Raw genomic sequence first — 19673 nt, 5'->3', positions numbered from 1 at the left:
TAACTTGATCACTTTTTCTGACAAGGATTTACCTCCAGAAGGTGATAAACATAATAAGGCCTTAAACCTTACAGTAATTTGCAAGAGAATGAATGTCGTGATTTCTTTTGTTGATAATGAATCAGCAATTAATGTTAATCCCCTTCGAACTACAAGAATATTAGGAATAAGGGATGAAAACTTGTATCCGTCAACACAAGGAATAAGGGCTTTTGACAACACTCATCACCAAGCTCTTGGGACTATTTCAATGAATGTAACGGTAGGAGCTATAGAACATGTTACTACCTTCCAAGTGGTAAACATTAAAGCTTCTTTCAACTTATTGTTGGGACGCCCTTGGCTTCATGACCTTAGGGTCGTCCCTTCATCTCTTTATCAACAAGTGAAGGGTATAGTTGGAGGAATTTCTATCACAATCGATCCTTCTCAAATGAGAATTTAGGCAATCGAAAACCCAATCATAAATGTAGAGCACGATGAAAACGATGAAGACCTATGGGGCTTTAACGAAGAGGTCTCCTTAATCGAGGAAGATGAAAGGACCCCTCTTTGCTATGACCTCTATTCTAATCTTACGGTAAACGCTATTCTTAGAAAGCAATGACACTATCCTGGAATTACACTGGGAAAGAAGAAAGAGATAGCGAAACGAATGGAACTACCTGACCTCCCTAAGTTAGACACTTTTGGACTTGGTTTTGAACCAACTCTAGAAGATCTTAAGCGAGCCCGGGAAAAGACCAATGCGCGTAAGAACGCTCATACCTAAAAGAAAGCAATCGCAATGGATCATTATCCTCTTACTCTAAATGGGCAATTCATGAGAGAGAGTGAAGATTATTCATGCCCAAATTTCCCAAACCCTTTCTCAAAAATGGGATAAGACAACCTGGGTTCGAAATCTTCCTGGATTGCAACTTTTTAGATGATATCCCAACTCATATTCATAAGGAGAAAGCACCTCCATAATTTGACTTTAACGTCATTGGACTTCTCTTTGGGCACGAGAAGAATGGGCCAAAATATGTTGAAGACAACTCCTAGGCTCGGCTCGAGCTCCAGACTCCAAATTCAAGTTCAGCTCGGCTCAATTTTAGTTTTTTCTATCAAAAAAAATTTATTCTTTTTGTTTTAGTCAATGATTTTATGATGATAATCCATTTCCTTAAAAAAATAAATGAATTATTATAATTCATTGTCCAATAAAATTATTAGGCATATTTCCCATCATTTAAATTTTAAACAAACTCTATGAGATACAAATAATTCATACCAAATTACACAATATCTAAAAGTTCCACAAAACCATAATATTACAATTCTTAGTGAAAAAAGTTATTTCTCTTGTCTTCTTTCCAAATCCATGTGACTTGTCTATGGCTCCATACAACCACACCAATCATATTGGATGTATAATTTCTATAATTTGTTCATCAGTTTTATTCTACAAAATATATTATTAAAGAAGTTCAGTATATGTATACTACTTTTTTTTTAAAAAAAAATTAAAAAAAAATTTAAAAAAAAAAAGCAAACATAAAACAGTAATATATTAGATAGAAAATGAGTAATTTACCTTGTTTTCCTTTTCACCCCGTGAACGGATCGACACCAATCTCCTATCCAAATCAACATTTGAACAGTTCTCGGAGTTACTGAAGCCCTATAAGGATCAATTATCAGACTACTAGCACCAAATGTTGCCTCAGATGCTACGATAGTGATGGAGACGGCTAAAACGTCGGCCGCCAATCTAGACAAAACAATAAATTTTGTAGCTCTCTCTTTCCACCATTTTAACACATCAAATGTAACTTCACTAACATAACACACTTTCTTAAGATATACTTCAACTTCAGATTGTTTTAACATTACTTTCTTGATTATTCCTTGAAAGTTGTAAAAGCTCCAAAAATTCATTTTTTTTTCTTCATAACACCAGTACCAAAGCTAGTTGTACTACCACATTCTTCAAATTGTATCACTGAAGGAGAATGCAAATTTGCATATTCATCATAAAGTACATCCAAAACAACTCTAACTTTAACAATATTCTCCCTAGCCTTTTTAGGAGTAAACATAAATGGAATTGCAACTTCAACACTTTTCATTTTTATTCGAGGATCCAACACAACAGCTATAGACATTAGCCTTCACCCCAGTTTTTGTCAAATTTTTTGCTTCATATTTTTTGCTATTCCTTCAACAAAATCATCACTAGACTCAGATTTCTCATCTAACATTACTTTAATTCGGAATACTACCTCACCAAGAAATAAGTTGGAGGTAGGATATTCAGATCCAGATATAATGTTAGTAGCTTCATAAAACACTTTTAAAATTTCAATCAAACTCTCAACTTTATCCAAATTAGAAGGACTCGGACAAAAAGTATAGTCATTATATTCTAAAGCGAGTCTAGAAAATACCTCCTAGAACTTAATTGCACAAATAAACATATCAAAAGTTGAATTCAATTGTGTCTTGCAATCAAGAACCAATCTCCTCTCTTTCAAATTGAATTGTAGGACAAGCTCGACAAATTTTTTCATCTAATGGTCACTTCCGTTGAGATAATCAACGGTGTCATTCACATTTTTAACGATACACTTGACTTGCTTCAAACCATGTTGAACCAGCATGATGTTCAGCATGTGTGCACAACAACGTGCATGGAACAATAATTTGCCACCACAAACCAATCTCTTTGTTAGATTGAAAGTGTCTTTTATAAAATCTATGCAAGCATCATTTGTTGTACCATTATTCACAGAAACGGTAATTAACAAATAAAAAAAAACAATTTTATCATTTGATAATACTACTAGAATTATAATAAACTGAAAAAAGAAAGCAGAAAATTATTAAAACTTAGTTTGTATTCTATATCCCATTCTTTTAGACATTTGAAAATGCAATTAGCTATATCTTTGCCTTTCCGATGAGGTGGAATGTAGACAAAGCTAATAATCCACTTATGCAATTTAAAATTCCGATCAACAAAGTCGTCCGTAAAAACAAAATTCCCTCCGTGTTTTAATAAGTGTTACACCTTACACTTACGAAATCCGGCTGTAATTTAATAAGTGTTACACTTTATATTTTGGCAAAAAACTATATTATAATATTATATCTCTCTCAACTAATGGTCCAGACCCGGATCCATGGATCCAGATCCGTTTTCCACGGATCTGGGTCTTCAAATTTTGGACCCGACGGACCCGGTTGAGAAAAACGGATCTGGATCCCGGTTTGCCCCCCAGACCCTGATCCAACTCCATTCACCCGTTTTTTTATTTTTCATATTAAAAAAAAAATTAAAATTGTGTGTTTCTTTATTATAAATGTTGATAATGTTAGTAGTGATAAAAATTATCCCTTTCAAGAGATAAATTTTGGATGGACATATCGAATACATCATCGTTGTTTATTCACTAGCTCATTTGTAACATCTTATTTTTTCGTTGTTTATAATTTTTATTTCAAGGTTACTTTGTGTTTTTAGATTAGTTGTATAACTTTAATATAGGTTGAACTTAATAACCTCCGACAAAAGTTTGTATTTTTTTGACCTAAACATTACATTTATTGCAAAAAATTAAACAAAATATATTAGACCTGTTTTGGACCCGCATCCGGACCAGGATCCATTGGACCCATCGAATCTGGATTCGGGTCTTCCTTTTTCAGACTCGACGGATCCAGGTCTGATCTGGATCCTATATACAAAACGGATCTGGATCCGGGTCAATCCGGACTCGGTACAGATCCGACCCGTTGCCATATTTTTTGGCAAAAAACTATATTATAGTATTATATCTCTCCACTAGCGATCCTCATCCAAACCCACTACTACTTTTTTTTATTATGTCTTTCCTGTCACATTCATTACTTTTCAATAAACTATTAACCTCACTATCTTTGTTTTCAATTTTTTAATACTCCAACTATCCCACTTACCTCTTATTTTATTTATTTTAGTTTTTTTTTTTTTTTTGAAGAAATCTCTTATTTTAGTTAAGTCAATTAAATTGCCTAAAACTATGTGTCGGTCAAACTGTAGCACTTAAAAAACACGGAGGGCATATTCAATCTTTTGACGTTTTGAACGCCATCAATTAGTAGTCAAAGAAATTTTATCGACATCCGGCCTTCAACAAAGCTTTTACTTTCTTTTTCTCTACATCATAAACTTTGAAAGAGTCATTTCTTATAGTATGGCATGACACACTCGTCCATTGTGGAATTCATTTCTTTAATATTAAAATAAATCCTTCTTCTTCGACAACAGAAAAAGCATGCACAAGCATAACAATCAAATGTGATATTCCCTCCCTTATTGTCAACATGTCAAACTTACCATCATGCAATGCACTAACAAATTTAGTATTTGGTGTACCCGCACTTGAATTTGAAGGCAAAAAGTTAATCTTACTTTGTTTCTGTAAAACAGTTTGTTTTTGCAAACAACTGTCCAAATTACGTTTTAAATGACTTGTAGTTCCAAAATGTAAAATCTTGACCAAGACATAAAAATACTTACACTTAGTTCTCGTCTCTAATCTAACTGTTTATGGTTCCTCCAAATCTTTCCATAGTTCAGATGCCCTGCCTATCTTTTTCTTTAAAGGATTAGATTGAGTTTCAGATACATTGTGAGTGTCCTAAGTGACATTAACATGTGGTTCATTTTCTTCCTCCTCATCTACTAAGTTTTCATATGTCATTTGATCATCAGGTTGAACATTAAACTCTTCTACAGTGGGTGTTGAAGAAGTAGAACCATGAGGTGTTGATGACATAGGGTGTGTACAACTAGATATGTCTGACAACATTAATATTCAAATGAACAAATTGAATCTAATTCTAAAACTTTTTAAAAAAAAAACAGCCTCTACTCAAAATAATACGAGACGAAATTACAAATTGAAAGCAGCCAAATTCATGTTACAAGCACAAGCTTAGCAATTTACAATCACATAATGAGATACGTTTGAATTGAATTTTTAATAATGAGATTCATATTTATAACAAAATATTTAAAAAAAAATAAAAAAAAAACCCCTCCTATTCCAGCCATAGTTGAGTAGACGACATGGGCGGGGCAAAGAATTTCGGGGCCCTATGTGATTTTAAAACCTGGACCCCTTTTTCATACTTTAAAAGGAGGTTTTTGTTAAATAATACACCGTACTTTGTAAACATTAAATTCAATTGTGACATTAAATGTAAAATTACAAGAAATAAAAGCATTACATTTTCACGAGTAATTTCAAGGCCAATTGTATCTATAATTCAGTATATAGCAAAACACATTATCATAATAAATTTAAAGAAAGTTGTATTTAAAAATTTTGGTAATTTAATTCATAGACAAGATACGATAGAAAGTAAAAATAATAAAATAAAAAATAATAAAATAAAATGGTTGATTGTACTAGTGAATTTGAGAAATAGAAAATAAGTTTAATTTAATTTAAGAAATTAAAGATAATAAAGATATAAGTATAGAAAAAGAAGGGAAAAAAACTGTAGTTTTCAATCCAAAAAAGAGTAAACAAATTAAGGTTTTAGTTTTTTGCACAAAAAATAAAAAAATAAAACAATGTAACACATGGGTTGATGGGCCCAGCTGGTGGCAAAGGGTATTTATCTAAAACGTTTGGTGTAGGGGAGAGTCGAACCACTAACTTCCACTTTAAAATTGCTTGCTCGTAACCAGCAAACCAAGGAGATTTATATTTAATTGTATACTCATAAAAGCTATTTATATAATTTTTGGGCCCCAATATTTAGGGGACGCTTCGCCCTCGCTCAACTTGCACGGCCCTTCCGCCGCCCCTGGTAGACGACGATGAACACTAATTCATGGTGGAGCAAGACACGGTGGAGCAAGAACAACGGCAGTCGTGGACTCGTGGATTGTGGAATTGTGGTTCTTTTGAGTGTTTGAGGGGGATGATAGCTATGCGTAAGCCGTGAGGTATTGGAGGCTTGGTGTAGTTAGGGTTCTAAAAAGTCATGAGAATAGATATATTTATATATTTTTTTTCTTTTATAAATATTAAACTTTTTTTTCAATATATATTTTAAATCAAACTGCTCACGAGCTTTTCGAGCCGAGCTCTGAGTTTCTCGGCTCATTAAGGTTCAGAGACGAACTCGAACTCGAGTTAAGCCTCGCTCATCAAACCGAGCTTTGACCGAACCGAGCTTGAACAATTCACGAATAGTTCAGTCTTATTATCACACCTAGTTGTGGGCATTGGAAATACCTCAGTGATTGTCTTTCTCACCGCCGGATCTTAGTCAGTCATTATGGTACCAGGGGTTTTTCTCCTATACAAGTGAGTCAAGTCTTAAACAACCACACAAATGGCTCCACATCCTCATGCGACACCAACGCACAACCTAATAGCACACTTTGACCGTTATGGTTAATGCCTAAAAACTTAGAAAAGGGCATGTGACATTTATTGGTCATGTAGGTTAAATAAAAACAAACCACATCACCAAAATCTTGATACACAACTCTACTACACACATCAACCCACATGACATCTTTTAACCTCCCTATCTTGTCATCTCGATGCATATGATAAAAATTATGGTTATTTTCAATCATTTTAGTAAAATAATCAAGCATATACATCGCATCTCCGTCTTTCGACTTTAACCGTGTCTTCCTATTCACAATGTTATAAATGTCTTTTTCTTAAAGCCCCCACATTTTCATATACAATTCTCTGGTGTGCAGGAATATTGTAAATAAAAGGAATAGAGGATCCGGCCCCATAATCATTTTAAATTCTTTTCTCCACTGTCTTGTTTATTTTTCTTTTTTGTACATTGCAATGTGATTTGAGTCTCAGGGTTCCACTGTGTGGTTATGACTGTTATTTACATTAACCACCTTCCATTCACCAAAATCATTCATTGACGCATACAAAACAACAAGACAATCACACTTCTTAGACTTTCTTTTGTACAAAGGGTTGTCATAAGTCACAGCCACCCTCTTGCCATTTACTACCCTCTTATACTTTGTTATGCCATAGGCTTCACACTAAATTAAACACATATTTCCAAACATTTTTTGATGATGACCCATCCTTATTAAGCTTCTTCCCGCCACCAGCACACACCACACTAACTCCTTCTTGTTTCCCGTACTCCCTATAATAACTACTAACTATACAGTTTAGCCCAAGTGGAAAACACCATTCCAACTACAGATGCATCCACTTTAATAGCAAGATAGCCACCATAATCATCATCCACAACATTTTCCCCTAAACGTACTCGCTCATCATAAAATCGAGTACCACCAGTAATCATATTGTCATCCACTTCAGCACCTTCAATAAAACCAATGATCATACATTCATCCTCATCACCACCTTCTCCAAGTAACACCCCTTTAACCTCAACATGATTGTCACCCAACACATCATCATTAATGTTGAAAGGTTTTGATGATTGTAAACAAATGATGATTATTATCTAACTAATATGTGTATTGAGATGTGCATGTGAAAAAGTCAGGAAGCATGAAGGTGGTCAAGTACAAATTAGATCATTATTGAAGAAGATTCCTTACATACAATGTATGGATTGTGCTTGAGTTCCTCAAGGGAACACAAAGAGAAGAAGTCTAAATGTACAAACGTATTGTTAAAATTTACATGCAGTTCTTAAGAAGAATGAGAAGATGTTCTTTGCAAGGAATGAGCAGCAGTTCTTGAGGGGAAACAAGAAAAGAGAAGTTCCTTCACGGGAGTAGAAGTTTTATCAGAGAAGAGAAGTTCTTTTACAATAACAGAAGTGTCGGAGTAGATTCTTCACCAGAGAAGAGAAGTTACTTGACAAGAACAGAAGCATCGGAATAGAAGCTTCATCAGAGAAACATGAAGATGAAAAAAATACGAGTATATTTTTCTAGGAATCAAGTATGTTGGACAAGAGAAATTGTGTGGAACACGCCTAAGGTACTACATTGGAACTTCAGTTAGTAAGGATTAGTGATGATGACCAGTAAGTTCCTTACTAGTCAGTCTAGAATTCGTTTATAGAAGGAATACGAGTTTGCACAGCACTAGGAGTCAGTTTTTCCACGTTAAATAGTCATTGCATTATGTTTGCCTACATTATAGGAAGTTAGTTTTGACTTGGTATTAACATTTATTAATAGCTTTTTATTTTATAAAAAATAAGTTTTTTATATAAAATTTGAATTTCCCTTTGACAAGAAGATGACTTATTTTCCTAGTTTCTAGGGATTTTGTTTTCACATAAACTAATTTCTAAAATGATTTTATTTTATAAAACAGTTTTAAAAATAAATTTTGGTTTTATTGTAGTCAAAGTCGTGGGAAAAAGTTCTCAAAGTGGTTACCTTAAAAGTAGGAGTTTAGTTGAGATTTTATTTGTTGAGGAACAAAATGAATCTGGTCTATATGTGAAGTTAAATTAATGAACGAGTTTGTTATTTTAACTTATCTTCTTAAAGAAGTCAGTTTTAAACTCCTATCTTTTAGCACAAGGACTTGGTTGTCAAGGAACTTGTGGCTGGTATTTGTATAATGTGCTGATTGCTTTCCTAACAAAAAGGAAGTTATTGGGCAAGTCGTGGAGCAACTAATTGACCATTATTGTTGCTTATAATCAGAATTAGTTTTCTATTCATGGGCAAAAGATTCGGACCACTTTTGATGTAATACCCCTCATGATTGCCTTAAAAGGAGTTTGATATACTACTTATATCAACAAGATGCATCTTTTTATTAGCACTAGGTGAAAAAACGTAATTGGCACCGCCCTAAGGCCACCGGTTCTTAAGAATCGGTGGGGAAAAAAAGTGGGAAAAAACGAGGGAAGGGAATTGCCACCGGTTCGGTTTGAACCGGTGGGTAATATATTAAACCCACCGGTTCAAACCGGTGGCTTTTTTTAATTTTTAAAAAACTCCCCATATGAACCCATATAAACCCTCATTCACAACCCTAATTCCTCAACCGCCCACTCCTCTTTCTCTCTCCTCCTCTTCTCTTTCTCTCTCCTTCTCTCTTCTCTGTTCCTCTCCTGCTTCGAAATCTTTTTTTTTTTTCCCGAAACCCTCCTACTTTGATCTTAGATCAGCTCTTCTCCTTCTTTCTCCTTGTTTCCTTCGATCTTATCTCCTTCTCTCTCTCTTTCGTTCTTCCCCAATTCTCAGCTCGTCCCCTTCTCTTTCGTTTCCACCACCACGAAAACCACCAAAGGCCACCTTTGAAGACCACCACGAAGATCACCACCAAGACCACCAAGAACACTACCGAAGACATCAACATATAACACCGACTTTAATCGAGGTGGGTTTAATTTTTCTAGGTTTGATTTTCGGTTTAATTAATTGATTTTTCTGGGTACATGCATGTGTTTTTTGGGTTTATTTAATTTTTTTTTTATTTTGAGTTTTCTGGGTTTAATTAATCGGGTTTTGGGTTTAATTGGATTTTTATGGGTTTAATTAATCGATTTAAATCGATTTTTGGATTGTAATTCTATTTTTCTAGGTTTCATTAAATGATTTAAATCTATCTTCGAATTTTATTTCGATTTTTTGTGGTTAATTTTCGATTAAAATAATCGTTATTTTGGGTTAATTAATCGAGTTCTGGGTTAATTAATTGAGTTATGTGTTAATTTTCAATTTTTGTTGGTTAATTAATCGAAATCTGGGTTATGGCTAGCATTTTGATTTTTCTTGGTTTATTTTCGACTAAAATAATCTTTTTTTTGGGGTTCATGCATGCCTTTTTTTTTTTCAGTTTTCTGGTTTTTTGGGGGTTTTTTTTTGGGGGGATTTCTGGGCTCAACGTTTTATTAACTTTTTTTTGTTTTAATTGATGCAGGTATATTTCAAGAAGCAAGATAAATTGAAGAATAAGATGTTGTATAGGGTTTTTTCATTTTGATGTTGTAATTCTTTTTTTTTTTTTTTTTGTATTGTAATTTTTTTTTTTATCAAATGTTATAAGTTATCGATTATAATGAATGAAATAGTTTGATTTATATTTTGATGTTGAATTTTTTTTAGTTCATTGCATTCGATTATGTTTAAAGACAAAAATACAAAAAAAAAAAATAAAAAAATAAAAAAAATTATATACATGTTAACCAGTGGCATTTATGTTAAATAAAAAAAAAAATTATGGGTAGCATTTTTGCCACCGGTTTTGAACCGGTGGCTTTTTACTGGAGTATTGCTACCCCCCAATAAGGCACCAGTTCAAAACCGGTGGGTTATGGGGGGTTTGAACCGGTGCCTAATTCGATTTTTCTACTAGTGTAGAGAGCTCATAAGCTAAGAATACTCCATAATTAAGCGTTCTTGGCTGGGAGTAGTCTTGGGATGGGTGACCTCCTGGGAAGTTTTCCCGGGGTGCGCATGAGTGAGGACAAAAATGCGCTGGAAGGACTTGTGTTGGTCTGTGGGGACAGTTGTTGGCCCTCGATGCGCATTTCGTGACAATAGGCCCCTCCCTAATTTGTTTGGGGTCGGGGTGTTACATTTGACCATAAGGAACATGGGCAATTAGTGGGTTTTCTATATGTTCTATAAATAAAAAGTTTTTAATTCTTTCAAAACTATTTGGCTTAAGTGAGTCATTCCATAATGGAGTTTATCCTAAGTGGTACAGCAGTCTTAAAGAAATGTATTTTATCTCCATGTTGGTGAGTCATTTCCTTTAGGTTCTGATGTGTGTCATAAATGACACACATTTGACGAGCATTTAGGTTCTTTCTATCCTCTTTTGGTAGCTTTTATGCTTAATAAGTGCTTAGTTTTATGCTTTGTTGCTTAGTTTTACCCTTCCTCTCTTATTTTGTAGCTTTTGTGCATTTCGTTGGTTTTCTAGTCTTTTCTCCTTTATTTGCTCTATTTTCGTGGTTGTAGGTATTGGACGAGGTTCAGGTCTTCATTTTGGTGATCTACTATGGTGGAGGAAGCTTTTGGATCAAGTTCATAGCATTCGGGAAGCTCAAAATACAAAGAAGTGGAAGTTCCAAGTCTTGGCTCTTCTCTTGTGCTCGCTTGCGGTGCTCCCTTCAAAGGGAGTGTGTGCCCTCCAATATTAAGCCTTAGCTACTGCCTCTCCTAGTGCCCATCACCATCATAAATCATGTGTGCACCCCTTATGCTTGAAGAGTTGAAGAATCATGGAAACCCAGCTGGGTGCGGCCGCACGCGCGGATGGTGCGGCCGCACACGAAGGATGTGCGGCCGCACACCATGGTGGTGCAGGCGCACATCTCCTGTAGTGCGGCCGCACCGGCGTGGGTCTTTTCTGATCTGATTTCGACGATTTTCTCTCTCTTCTTATACCTATTTGAACCCAATTTTTGTAAGCAAGTTTGATAATAGAATTAGATCATATTCTTAGCTTAGTTGAGAGCTTCTCTATCTAGATCTAGGGATTAGTTTTAGGAGTAGATTTTAGAGAGAAAAAATGAAGAATTTCAATGGTGATTGAGAGATTGAAGATTTAATGGTGACAATTGTATTGGAGATCTACTCTATTATCAATGAGCATTTCTAAACTCTATCTCATTTATTGTTTTGTTTAGTATTCATGTTTGGATTGTTTCATTTGTTTGGATTTTGATGATTGATGTTTGATTAGAGTAATTGTTCTTCTTTGATTGTTGATTGTTGATTTCTTTTGTTGTTGGTTGAATTGATGATGTTGCTAGAGTAGTTGTTTGGTTAGGGATTTGGTGAAGCTTGTATTATGTAATGGATTGATGTAGATTTGGGATTTTGATGGAGTTGATGATGTGATTAAATTGGTTAATTGATTATGTGCATGTGTGTGTTTGATTTAGGCTTGATCACCCTAGTTATTCACACTAGATTGCATTGTAAGTTCACATTGATACGGACCATTGATTTGTGGCTTGCATTTACACGATTGAGGTGTCTTGTGATGTTTCCTAGTTAGAGTTTATCGTAGTTGACGCTAGTTAGACCTCTAGGAGAATAGCTTGATATGCTCTTTTGGTTGCATAATTGATCTTCCCTCACATTGCTTGACTTAGTCAACTTCCTAAACCAATTTGCATTGTTCATTGCTATTATAAGTGAATCATAATCCCTAACATTTTACTTGTTTGGTTTCTTTATCTTAGTAGTTGTTAGTGTCTTCTTTTACCCTTAGTCTTCGACCTAGCTTAGGCACATAATTGAAAGCACTTAGACATTACCGTTCCTTTGGGTTCGACCCTTAACTTACCTCTATACTTGTATTTAGGTTTGTTGAGTGTTTATAAATTTTGTTTGGCTTAGGAGGATTAGTCCAATGACCTAATTTTCCCACGTCAGGTTCCAAGTTCCTTACAAATCTCAAAGTGTCCAACATGTTAGTTTCACATATTTATCTTAGCTTTTATATGTATGTATTTGAGAATTGTTAAGGGTTTGAGTGAACTCTTGTATTGGGGAATTATAAAGGTTTAAGTGAACACTTGTATTGGGGAATTAGGAAGTTTGAGTGAACTTCTGTTGAGGAGATCGAAAGAGAAGTGAGAAAGAGAAGAGAAGAGTAACAAGTTGGGTGACTTGTTCCTCGGGGCTTTAAATTCGTTGAGGAACTTGAAGTTAGAATCTTTAGTTTATAATGGGTCATTGCCCTATTCCAGTGAAGATTCTTTTCCTAAAATCCCTTGTGGTTGTGGTTATGCTTCTTGTTCAGGGCCAAGAAGTTTTCCACCTAAAATTTCTCTTGCACTTTCAGTTCCTTTAGCTTACTTGTTTTTATTTCCGCAAAAAGTTTGATAAATTTGTCATACTACAATTCAACCCCCCCACCTCCCCCCCTTCTTGTAGTATTCATTGAAACAACAATTAAAACAACAATCAACATCATTTTCCAAATGTATTTTTTGGACCAACTTAATGTTCTGCAGACATTAAATTTACAATTAACTAATTTAATCCTTTCCCAGCAAAGAGTTAACTTATAAAAAAAATGTCCAACATAACATATTAATATACTATACAATTTGTGCAAAGAACAAAATTACCAACAAACTACAAAAGTTTACCAACGAATACATACTGGAGCAATGTCAATCGGTTTTCGATTTCCCATCTCTTCAACGGATATAATCCAGACTTTCAAACAACATTTATCAAATGAAGCAAATAACAATCTTCAGTCAATTCGTAACACAAGATCAGCACATTGCAACAGATTTATTACTACCAAAGATTTACCACCAACAAAACAATGCAACAGAAATTCACTCACACAAAATAATTTAACAATTACCCAGTACTCATGGCTAATCGAAGCACGTTCACATTCACTAACAATTTTGCATATCTAAATCAACTGTGTATTCCAAAATACAAAACCTAATTTAATGATTGAAACACAACAATTTACAAGATCTAGTCGCCCTAATTTAATGAATAAAACACAACGACTTACAAAATCTAGCCAATGCTTGATGCCTTGAACTTCCTCCTCCTCCATTGCCGGCCAATCTCCATCAACCGGATTCCTTTGTCACCCTAGTGGCTTCGTTCAGCTCATTTTCTGCGGAAGCTACTTACTTTCTAACTTTCTTTTCACCTCACACCTCAGTGTATGGAAATACTATTTCCCGTTTCACTCACGTGACCCCTTTCCTTTTTCCATCATTTACCTTTATTTTTAAATAATTGGCGAAATTACAATACTACCCCCACGAGTGCAACTAGGCGCATAGCTGTTATTGATTTGGAATGTATATAGGAGGGTTAACTTGTAAATTCACATAATTTTTTAGAGTTTTTATCATTTCATTAGTACTTTTAATGTACCATTATACTCACAGTGGCATTTTTAATATACTATCATACATGTAATTTATACTATTATAGTATAGATTGTTTTAATAGTACTATTTATAACCATTATAGGTAACAGTGGTACAATATTTGTACCACTAGAAAGACAAAAAAATTCAATACTCTTTTGTCGTGTAGCTGCTATTTACATGTTATGTAAATAGCAGCTATGCGCCAATACTTAACCTACCCCCACTAGAGACATTCTCATAATCTCATCTCTAGCTTGTTGCTAGAGGCTGAGAAGCTCGCCGTTGCATCGGGGGTAGAGCGCGCTACAACAACTACTTGACAATAAATATAAAAACTGCTAGAATTATAAAGAAAAATAAAACAGCAGACAAAGATGCATGCAACATCATAATATCTACTCTTAACTTATTATGCAGTCTTCTCCAGTTGAAACAACTTGGTCTCTCCATGTTGTTACTCATTATTTTTGGCCTTTTACTACTCCAGAATAGCGTTCTTTTGTCACTTGGTTGAATCAAAGTCCATGATTGATTTTTAAATCTATATATATCCCACAAAAGAGGAGATTGATGGAGAAGAAATAGCACAACTGGGATAGCTGCTAGTATAGCTATTGGTACTGGAATCCATATCGAATTGCGTAGAAAGGTGATGAAGAATGCGGCAGTGAAAGCAGCCATCATAGATGCTATGGAGATGAATAAAGATGTTAGGCCACCCATGAGTTTGCAAGGCAGTTGCTCAAGAAAGTCTTCTTCTGCATATCGCGATGTCAGGATTGATAGAAACATGAAGATGGAAGTAGAGGAAGCAAACAATGCAACTGCATTGAATATTGCAAAGACCTTGAAACATACTTGATTTAACAAAATAGGAGATCCGTTACTTTGATCATTACCACCAGGTAAGGTGAATGCTGCTGTAAAAATTACCGTTGTAATGAGTGTTGCCACTAGAGTACATGATTCTGCTGTTTTCTTCATCCACAATTCTCCTCGTGACCGTAGGTCCTCGTGCTGTTTAGTAAATAAAGCTTGAGGGGTCATTCCGAAATCCAATATCTCCTCATCATCTTCATATTCAATATAATATTCCTGAACATTTTTGGATTCAGAATTTTTATCATCATTTTGGATGGATTTAAAAGATTCGCTCTGATCCTCATTATTTTGCATCGGCGTTAAGGATTCGCTTCTTTCCTCATCTGTTTTGGTGGGCTTGAATTTGCTTGTATCCTCCTTGTTTTCAATCTCTCCTCTGTCCACATTATCTTGGACGAGCTTTTCCTTGTGATTTTTAGCCATTGCATATCGGGGTTGGACAACTTTCTTCACAGCCTATCAGAAATTGGTAATGTTAATTTTGGTCAAAACAGAAATAATATGTCAAAACCAAACTAAATGCAAGGAATAAGTGTCAGAACAGTAACTTCAAACCATATTAGCTCTCGTTGCATTTGTAAAGCTGCACCCGAGGCGCAGTTCAGTCTTTCAGGGGGTGGTAACTTAGCAGCTAAATGCAGCATATTATTTCCTTGATCATCCATATATCTCGCAATGAGGTCTCTCATGCTTCCAAACTCGTGTATGAGCTTGAAGATCTCCTCATGTCGATATTTAACAGCAACATGAAATATAGTTCTTCTTTTTTCATCAACTTTCCGTATCACATCAGGATATAGTAAAATTAATGTCCTTAAAAATTCAACATTCCCACTTTTGGCCGCAACAAACAATAGTCGCCATGGAGAATTAATAAGAATTGAGACAACATTTTCATCGTTTTTGATAACTTCATTCCAAGCTATCCGAGTTATTTTAAGTGCATCTGCCATCTCCTGCTCTCTGTCTTTGTTGCCTGAAATAAAAAAAATAAAAGACATGAATGAGACATGGAACAAAAGGATTAGTGATGATTGTTAATCAACCAGGTAATAGGAAAACAGTAGACATTGTCTCAGAAGTTTTCCCCATATGTTTCGCTTGCAAGTGCTGTTCTGTATAGGCCTTTGAGCGGCAAGGGTGTGCAGCACAGTCTCATTCTTTGAATTCCTCTTGAGTGCCAACTTTGGATTCTTCTCTATGAAAAATAATGCTACATCTACACATATTAAAAAATAAAAAATAAAAATAATCACATATCAGCAAGTAATACACGAATGTTACATACCACTAACCTCACTACTACGTATTCCTTATGGTTAATGAATAATGTTAACCCTCGATGGAAATAATTCAAGTTTACGTATTAAGCTAAGCCAGAGAAGCAAAAAGGGTCTAAATGGCGATATACCGTACAAACCAGCCTCTATGGCATTCGTTAGCAGCTCAATGTGATAGTCATCTTCCAACCGGTCAAGATCTGTTACCTCCTTGAGGTAATTCACCATATTTCTTTTCCCAAGAAGGATCGCCATATGAAGAGGGATCATCTTTAAATTTCTTGCACCTTTTTTATTTGGTAGCTCTGAATTAAACCCCACCATCACCTTTGCAATCTCAACATTTCCGGATGCTGCTGCATTGCAAAAGGCCGTATTGTTATCTAAGTTTGTTGATTCTAAATGATACAAATTTTCACACATAAGTTTTGCCAGCTCTTTGACGAATTCAAGGTGCATGGCTGCAGGCTGCTGCTGCTATGTGAAGAGCTGTATCTCCATATTTTGTGATTTTGGCGGTCATCCACTTCATATCACCTTCGAAAATGCCTTTTGCCATCTTCCAGTCACCATCCAGAGCAGCTTGGTAGAGTGGCACTGCATTTTTCAGATATTCTTCTCTTGATTTTTGTGCATCATGTTTTTGGTCGTCTAGAAAGAGCAGAAAGTGTTGCTGTCAGCGTACATAGCTACAAATTCATATGTTATAATATCTAAACCATGTGTTCTAAATTTTTGTTATAAGTTATAAATGACCTGTTCTAAATTTTTACTAACATGCTTTAAATTTTAGATCTATCAATAAATTAATAATAAAATATTGATGTACACGTTCTATACCATATTTTACCCTCATTTTATAGCTATTTTCATATGGTTTTTGTTCTCTACGGAGCTATTTCTCGCTAATATTCTCTTCTCTAGTGTGGCTTGGTCTATTTATTTGTTTGTTGGCACATGAAGATTTTCGAATGATTTGGACATGTTTTGGATAGCCACGAGAGCTTATTAAGATGGCGGAGCATTTCCCCGTGTCCGTCCTAGCAGGGCAACATTGCCCTGGCAGCCGAGGCGAAGGAAAGAAGAGGATGGCGTGTATGAACTGTGTAAAGTTTAACTTTGTCCGCTCGAACCGGGCAGTATTACCCTGGCAGCCAGGCAGACAAGGTGTTGCGCCAGGAAGCTAAATGAAGAAGCTTTAGGTTGAATTTGTCTCTCGCGCCCGACCGGGCGGCGTTGCCTTGGCTGCCCGGGCACAGCTTCGCGAGGCGCATTTTCATCACTTTCGGGATTTCTTAATTAAGGGATATAAATACCCTTTGTAAAGCCTGACTAAAACACACTTAGTTATTATTTTGCAGCTTTTAAACCTTCATTAAGCCTGACTAATATTAGAACCCTAATATTCTCTCTAGATCTAGATTAATTTGCACTTTCAAGTTGTGATCTTTGTTCATCAACGATTGGTACTTTTCTTCATTCAAGTAATTGGTATTCATCTTCACTTCTTCTTTTACTTTTAATTGTTTATTAATCATGTTTTCTTCATTGCACGGATTCATGATGTAGTCGGTGTTGTTTATGAGGCAGAAGGTGAAATTTCAGAAGTAATGGTGAACCATTTTGAGGCTCTTTTTGGCTCATCTTGCATGGTAGAAACTAATCCGGTGATTAATAAAGTGTGTTCTCTCATTTCTGATGATGCGATCCGAATGCTCAATACCTCGTATTGTGGTGAAGAGGTGTATGATGCTCTTAAACAAATAAACCCAATCAAAGCTCCTGGATCTGATGGTATTTGTCCCCTTTACTACCAAAAATTTTGGAATATTGTTGGCTATGATGTGATTACTCGTGTGCTTAATAATTTGAATAATGGTGATGAAATAGAGTCAATTAATCTGACTTGTATTGTTTTGATTCCCAAAAAGAAACAATGTGAGTCTCTTGTCGATTATGACATGTGTTAAATATTTGGAGAAAATGATATGTAAGTTGGGTTTCCCGAAAAACTTTGTGAATGCAACTATGGCATGTGTTAAATCTGCGTCCTTCTCCATTTTTGTGAATGGACAACCCTAGCGTGGTTTTTTACCCACTAGAGGCCTTCAACAAGGTGATCCTTTATCTCCTTTCCTTTTTACTATCTGTGCGAAGGGGCTCTCCACTCTTCTTAGATATGCTGAATAGAAAAAATAAATTCACAGGCCGGGGTGATAATTGGCAAAAAATGGACCCTATATCCCACTTAATTTTTGTAGATAATAGCTTGCTTTTTTTCAAAGCTAATGAGGAGGAAGTTGAGAATGTCCTAGCCTTGTAATCCTTGCCACGTATGAAGCTGCTTTAGAACTAACATTGAACATGGATAAATCCGAAGTCTCTTTAAGCTGAAACATTGAGCAAGAGAAAAAAAATGGTTCAGATGAAGTTAAATTTAAGGCCATTGAGGGACATGAAAAAAATTTAGGGCTCCCGAGTTACCTCGAGAACTCTAAAAAACAGGTTTTTTCCGTTATTCAAGACGGAGTTTGGAAAAAGCTTAAGGGGTGGAAGGAAGACTTTTTGTCTCAAGTTAGTACGGAAATCCTCATCAAGGCGGTGGCTCAAGCTATTCCCACTTATGCGCATGCTATGCAATGCTTTAATATTCCGGTGAGCATTGCATCTTGAATGAATTTGGTAGGCTTTGTAGAAAGTTCTTTTGGGGTCAAAAGAATAGAAGAGAGAAAGACAACATGGGTCTCGTGGGAACGTTCTTTGAGGTCAAACAAGAACGGTGGGATGGCGATGAGAGACTTACAAGCCTTTAACAAGGTAATGCTCGCAATGCAAGCTTTGAGGATCTTGATTAATATGCAACCTCTCATGGTAATGAAGATGCTCAAGCAAAAGTACTTCCCACATTCTGATTTCAAGAAACAAGGTGGTCGGATTGGGTGTACATGATTGTCACATTTGGAATGTTGCTGCCATGGGAAAATAAATTTGGGACATTGCTAATAAGAATGATAGTCTTTGGTTGAAATTGGTGAGCCATCACTATATTAAAGGCAAGAACTGGAACAGGATCGGATGTTCAATTCAGTCTAGTTACTCGGTCAATTTTATAGGGGTTACTTTGTTTTTTACAAGTGGCCTCATGGTACGTATGACCAGCTGCATACAATTATGCATTGTACGTCTTGATATTAGCAAGCACATGAGAGAGTGAGGTATAACTTAAATGGTTAAACTTCCTCTCTCACTTTGAGGTTATCCTGCATCGATTCTCATCACTCGCCATTGTGGCTCTCTTAACACCAAAAAAAAACAAACGGATGACACAAAGTTCAGTTACGACTCTATCATCCAAGTAGAACTCAAAATTACACTGTTCTTTTCTTAGGGTGACCAAACTATGTAGTAATATCTCACGCATAAAAATAATACCAAATATAGTATATTGAAATCTCAAAATAGTGAAACAAAAATGGGAAATCCTCAATGATGGTTACCAACTTTTCTTTTTTCTTAATAGTGAACAATAAATATTTTAATTATCTTTAGTACTCATGACATTAATGATGTATTTTGGTTAAAATATTTTACTAGCTTTAGTTTTTTTTTATTATTTTTTAATGATTAAATGATTATTAAAATAATTAAAAAGGAAAAAAA

The 19673-nt window shown here is 35.3% G+C and overlaps 1 pseudogene; it reads right to left on the bottom strand.

Moving 5' to 3' along the window:
• Positions 1-1919: 1919 nt before the first annotated feature.
• Positions 1920-18095, bottom strand: LOC145610573 (uncharacterized; annotated as a pseudogene).
• Between the last annotated feature and the right edge of the window lie 1578 nt (positions 18096-19673).

Source organism: Chenopodium album, chromosome 24 (genome assembly GCF_948465745.1).
Source record: "Chenopodium album chromosome 24, dcCheAlbu1.1, whole genome shotgun sequence".
NCBI classification, from domain to species: domain Eukaryota; kingdom Viridiplantae; phylum Streptophyta; class Magnoliopsida; order Caryophyllales; family Amaranthaceae; genus Chenopodium; species Chenopodium album.
The sequence above is the reverse complement of the archived record's forward strand: the minus strand, read 5'-3'. Positions and strand labels throughout refer to the sequence as shown.